At 35.7% G+C, this 6546-nt stretch overlaps 1 long non-coding RNA gene across 1 annotated transcript; it reads left to right on the top strand.

The window, feature by feature from the left end:
• The first annotated feature begins 1177 nt into the window (after positions 1-1177).
• On the top strand, positions 1178-5761 carry LOC137849593 (uncharacterized). Its single transcript, XR_011091981.1, has 2 exons — positions 1178-3851; positions 5355-5761. It is a non-coding gene; the product is annotated as an uncharacterized lncRNA (long non-coding RNA).
• The last annotated feature ends 785 nt before the right edge of the window (positions 5762-6546 follow it).

Genomic DNA, 6546 nt, shown 5'->3' with positions numbered 1-6546 from the left:
GTTAAAAACACTTAGTTCACAGGTTGATTGTGGACATTATTATGGATATTAATTATTATTATAATAATTACTATTGTTATATGGAATTATGGATAGGTTGATGTTAATGGGAGCTAAGACTGACCATTTCTGCCTGGACTGAAACCCATAACAAATGTAAGAAAATAAGACCCAAAGCCATTATTGGTTTGGTACGCTTTTTCATTTTTTCTTTTAAAAAATCAAATTTCAAAAGCATGGTATGTCTATGTTCCTCTCTGTCTTGGACAGCTCTGGGAATATGTCTTAAAGGATAAAACACAGGAAAAGGGATGGCTAGATATGACCACTAGAGTGACATATTAGCCATTTTCACTCGTGGAAAGCAGCAGCTTGTAATCTTCTGAGCTCACAGTGAAGTCAGTATTTGATTCAGAATAATTAGAAAATGCCATATGAGATGGGCTTAAGCTAACCATATGTTCACAAAATGTTTGAGCCTAAAAGTACCCTGAAAATTTGTAAAACCTTTATTCTGAAAATTTTACGACTGAATGATTTCAACTTTCTCTTTTGAAACAATTGCTTTGTTTCAAAATTGACCAAGGTGTTACAGCAATGTCAAGGAAGGGTTAAATAACTTCGGAATTAAAAGATACAGAACAATGCAAACATCTAGTCTTCTTGAATTGCCACAGGCTACTCCATGGCCAACATGAAGAAACCACTAACATATTTGAGTCTCCAGTCTACCAAAGAGGAAATAAAAATAATTACATTTTGTGACAATTTAACACTGTTTTAAGTTATGTTTTTGCAGAGTTGAGCCTGGTATGATATTTTATTGTGATCGGTCTGCCTTGGCTTTCTAAATAACAAAATGCAAACAGGTTCAAAAGAACATGACGTCATCAATTTGAATAACTGCCCTAACTTGTGGTTGTCATTAGCGTACAGTTGTTGATCAATGAGACCATCAAAATTGTAATAATTAATGGCTGATACTGGCTTTTAAAATCCAGAGACAGGCCTGTAAAATTAATCAGCCATAGTTTTTTGGCTAGGGTTATTCAGGCTTTATTTTATTGTGAAATATGAAATGACCTGACACCTATTTTACTTGTCAGTGTTGAAGGAATGATATTCAAAAGTAGAATGATCGTTAAGTAGTCAAAACATAACTTAATTATTATTATTCCTAATCATTGAAATTAAAGGAACCTTCAGGATTCTGGAGTAGAAAAAGCCCATTCAGTCAAAGAGTCTGAAAAAACTAAACATTCAATGCAGTTCAGATTCTAGTGTGCAGCTCAAACGTATCTCTTGATTTGGAAGATCATGTAAACACATACATCATTTTCTTGAATCAGAAAAGTTACGATACAAATAAGACAAACAAAACTGCCACATATTTAAAAAAACAAAATAAAACAAAAAAACATTAAGAATATATCTGGTATGTAAAAGAAATTCGAAACTGACATCAAAGGAACAAAAGATACTTAAAGAAGTTCAGATTTCTCACAGAATCATATAATATCCTAAGTTGGAAGGGACCTATAAGGATCACAAAGTCCAACTCCTGGCACCACACAGGTCTATCCAAAAATTCAGATGATATGACTATTTGTTTGCAATATACTTGGTAAAATTAGTTTAAAATTAGTTTACGTTTTTTAATTTTCTATAACTTGCTATTTTGTTGTTTAAAAATTATTTTACCGCCACTGTTTTTAAGAACGTATTTTGTCAGTGATTATTTGAAAAATTTGATTTTATTGATGTCTGGATTAGCAGAGAAAAATATAAATCACATTCACTTCAAAGAGATTTCAGCTAGGTTTAAGCCACTTAGTAGTAGAAGAGTTGAATCTTATAAAGTGCTTCCATATAAAAAATAAATAATTAATTAGAGACAAAAGTATTTCTTTACTACTTATCAAATGTGTTCAAAATTTTCTGTGTGGATATTGCATTGAATAAAACTTCAGTCACCTGATTTTGTTGAAAACAAAACAAAACAAAACAAAACAGAAATGAATGAGAAAATGAAAGCTACCACCTTCACAGAAGATAAGTCAACAGAGACAACATTTCAAGACACAATACAGTAATTTAAAGTGTCAAAGAATTACTAATAAAGAGTCCTTATGACAATCAAGACTGAGACCTCGTAATCGATTTCCTGTGGGGGCTATGGCTGTTACAACTTCTGCTGAACATTGGTGTAAGTTATAAAGTATCTTACTTCAAATTATACAAAAGAAGAATTTACTGCTTTCAGTAACTCTACACAGATCCATACATTTGGATTAAAAGTGCCAGTTGACAAACAATTTCTGCTGAGGAAATGATAAGAAATTTTTGAAAATCTACCCCCATATTCACTTACATGTACTTGGATGACCATTAGTTTTCTTTTCTTTTATCTTTTGGACTCATGTGCCTTGATGCAAAGAGAATAGGCATTGGGATGGCCACACGAAGAGGAAGAATAAGCTTTAGCAAATGCAGATAAGTATCATTAATGAAGAGTTATGCATGTTTGTTGCATTTTAAATACTTCAAATTACTTAACATCTTGTCTAGATCCTTCTATATAACTAGTTATTATTCAAGAGCTAAAGATAATTTTAATTGTCAGTTAAAAGCCAACTTCCATCTTAATTTTTATTCAATTTAAGGTTAATCAAAATTTCTTGACATGTTAAGGAGCCAAACAGAGCATTATTTTTGCTTCTTAGAAGAATTGAGAACCTAAGTAAGTGAAAAAGAAGTGTAATTGCCAGATAAATCTGTTTATTCAAATTCTATTCTCATGGACCTTCTCTCTCTCTCTGTTTATATGTGAAAAAGAGAGAGTAAGTGAAAGTATTCATTGTTATGTCAGTTTCCATCTACTTACTCAGTTGGGCAGCTCCTTAGAGTAATGAAAAAGAAAGCAAAATAAGATTTTAAAGCCTTATGTCCAATCTGTTTTTAAATTATGTCATCTCTTTCAAGTTTTCTATTTATATTTTTTAAAAAAGTGATTTGCTCTTTGGTGAAGCTGTCTTTGATTATGCTCCTTAATTCTTAAGCTAGTTAAATACACTAAGTTTTGTAGTTTAAATAAATTCTTAAAATTCCAAAATTTGCAATGGGCCTATTTTTAGAAAATCTGTATAACTTGATAGAGAAAATAGTAATTCAGTAAGTATGTTTAGCCCTCCAGCCTGAGGAGCTTATAAAGCTTCCTTTGTTCATATAATGATAATGATACATTTTCCAGATTTCTATAAATGTAAGTTGTGAAGCCCATGACTTCTTCACAGTCAGAGAAATAAGTATAAGTGGACGGTATGATGGCCTTCTGCAGGCAGAAGTTCCCTTGCCCTGCTCATGGTCTGAGTCAAGTGACAACTTTTAATGGCTCTAGCTAATAGCTATTAGGCCTGTGCAGTTTGCATTAAATGCACCCACATTTGGCTCAAAACATGCAAAGAGCAAACAGGTCTGTCTCTAGAAGACCTTGTAAATATTGCTGAGGATATTATCTTGAATCTATCTCCATGTAAAGCAATTAATTGAACAAATAGTACAGTACTGTGTTGCCACATAAAGACTCATTGGTCTCTTTCTATAGTTCCTGGGGGAGAGACATTCAAGCCTGGATTGTTCTGAAAGATGACTCTGAAATATGATTGCCTTGAAGTCTCCTTAGGAATGTTTAAAGCAAAAACAATTTTTGGAAAACCTCAGTCACCCATAAGTTTGGAAAAGAAGTCAAGTGTAGAGGCCCTCTGTGGTCTTTAGGTACCATGGGCTGAATGTTGATGGCCACTCTTACTCTAGATCTCACACTTGTTTCCCTGGGTGGAGCCATATCTCTGGTAAGGCTCACAGGCTTCCCAGGAAGCAAACTGGTTAAATGGTTCACATTCTCAGGGATGTGCTGTAGCACCTGTCTGCAAAGAGCAGAGGGGGAGGTTTGGGATCACTGAGTCCACAACAGTGGTGGGGGTGACCAAAAGGCAGAGCAAGGGCACATAGATCTTCCCTACTGTGGGATTTGCCAATGGAAGCCATGGAAGCCTCCTTTCCCATGACTCGTTTCTTTATTTTAGCTGCTATTAGTTTAATGCAGAATGCAGAAGTGGTGCTGGGAGTCAGAGCGTTCCTGTCATGCTAAGTGCTGACTTACACAGTCATGTGTCCTTTTTGCCCTCATCTGCTTTGGTAAATCACAGGTTTAGAGGGAGGCATCAGCTCCTCACATGTCTCTAACGCTTGGCTAAGTCTCACCTTGGCCCTACATCAAACAGTCCTGTATCACCAAGATACTGAAGCGTGCTTTATGTTATGCACACTTTTAACAGGATAATTTAACATCATTTTGCAAATAAACACTAGACCAAGAAATGCACTTTAGTCTTCGAAGATCAGACAGAAAATTAATTTTGGATGAGTTTGGTTTCCCTGATCTGGGAAGAAACTTAGCATGGACTTCTGCACCCGCTCAAAAACAGTCTCATCCAGTTATAATTCTGGAGCTGGAAAACAAAAAAAAACCCCACAAACATAGTGAACTGAGATGATTTTATTAGACTATCCTGGGCAAACCATATTAAGAAATTATATTAATAAATATTAAGATATCTAAATTCAGTGTAGTATGAATACTGTAGATGCCCATTGTACCTACTGGAGTTTTATAATGAAAGGGTTCTACTACCTTCCAGAATCAGATAATATTCAATACTTGATAGTCTTCCTCCAAAATGTTGTTATTCTGTTCCAATGGTGATGTAAAATGTATTAGTTTGAACAGCTCAGAGGAACCAAACAATAGGAACCAAGGAACCACACCAAGGAACAGTTACAGCAGTTTTGCGGTTGTGGTAACTTGCTGAAGAGCTTTTCTCCATGTATGCAGGAAGGCAGCATCTCTGGGGCTCTGACTCACACGGAGGGGATGTTGTGTCTCTCTGTAAGTTCCCCACCACTCCAACTGGGGATCCTACTCTCACTTTTAATTCCCACAAGATACATCTTTTAAAGACCAAGGCATTGTAATTCTTCTGTAACACCAGTGATGTTTTCAGGGAGATGTTCCCTTCTTTCTATTGACATGCTCGCATCTCATTGTTAAAAAAAATACTAAAAGCATTGGTTTGGTAAAAGTATTAGAAAATAAGCTATTGCTTTATATATAGGAAATATCATATGTAGCTATACATATACATATATAGTCACTATACATATACATATATAGTCACTACCAGGAGATTTGGACCCTGACGATAAGTATTAAATTTAAGAAACAGGGTTGCTAAGTGGAGGTTTGGTTTCTCCCTTTTTGGGTTCAACTACAGTATGAAACTTTCACAAAATAGGAGAATCTCAAGTGTGTGAAGATGGCCTCACCAGGATCATCTCCCTTGCCCAAATGTGGGGGAAGAGAGGGAAGCTCTTCAGAGGAAGAGAAATTCCCAGGAACAGCAGTCAAGTGCTACTGGTGAATGTACTGAAGATGGTGGATGGCAGTCGGAGGTGTCACAGAATAATGGATAGGGAGCTGTTTATTTTACATCAGAAATAGCCTTCATTTAGCACAGACACAGCTTTGCATCTGACCAAAACACATATGTGTTGGATGCAGAAATAGATTTTTTCTCAGTGTTTTGTCAAACATGGGTTTTGGTACATATTTATCAAACTTTATTGTTGAAAATCTTTGGAATTTTGTACAACTCTGGCAACTGTTTCCATACGTCCAAGTTATCATTTTAAAAGGTAAAACCATTCCCAGTATTTCTTTACTGCTGGCATTTATATTGTGACCATGCTGAAGAGGTGATGCACATGCTACATACAGGAACCAGTGGTGCCTGGCTAAACTAGCTTGGCATAGAGACGTGTGATCTGGCAAAGAACAGACGTTTCCTTTGCTAATGAATCTGTGTGAGCAGTTCGGCTTAGACAGAAACAAACTGTAAAATGCCAGCTCAGCAGGAGCACTTCCTCGAATACATCAAAGCTGTTCCTTTCTACATGGCACAGATGAGCTCTTTCCAAGAATTTCCAGGCCAGTATTCTTGCTTTTCAAAGTGTTTTTAAATGGCTACAAATCCCTCCCCTCCTGAATGCCCCAAAACAAACATGTAAAAATTAGAAGCATAAAAATATTAAAATCATCAGTCAAGCAAAGTGTGAACACAGCTGGAAGCAGTGTCCCCTTGAGATTTTGCTTATATCCTCACTATATTTAAAAATACATGTAGCTCTTATTCTTGGGAAAGCAGATATACTAAACTGTGTTTTCTCTATCTGGTTACTTACTATATATATATATTATATATATATCATAATGTTGAATTCCCCCTAGATCTAAGCACTAAGGCACTAGATACATTATTGACGTGGGATAGATCTCAGCTGCAGCAGTAACTGGGTTGTAGTTTTGCTTACTTCAGCAGGATGTGATATAAGAATCTGAAGCAATATCAGAAGAAACACAATAGCTGAGTTATGAAGTCTTACGGCTTTTCTGAGGCCCACTTCTTGTTTGCATGGCTGTGAGGTTTA

The sequence above is a fragment of the Anas acuta genome, chromosome 1, assembly GCF_963932015.1.
Source record: "Anas acuta chromosome 1, bAnaAcu1.1, whole genome shotgun sequence".
Lineage (NCBI taxonomy): Eukaryota > Metazoa > Chordata > Aves > Anseriformes > Anatidae > Anas > Anas acuta.
Note: the sequence above shows the minus strand (reverse complement) of the source record. Positions and strands in the feature narration are given on the sequence as shown.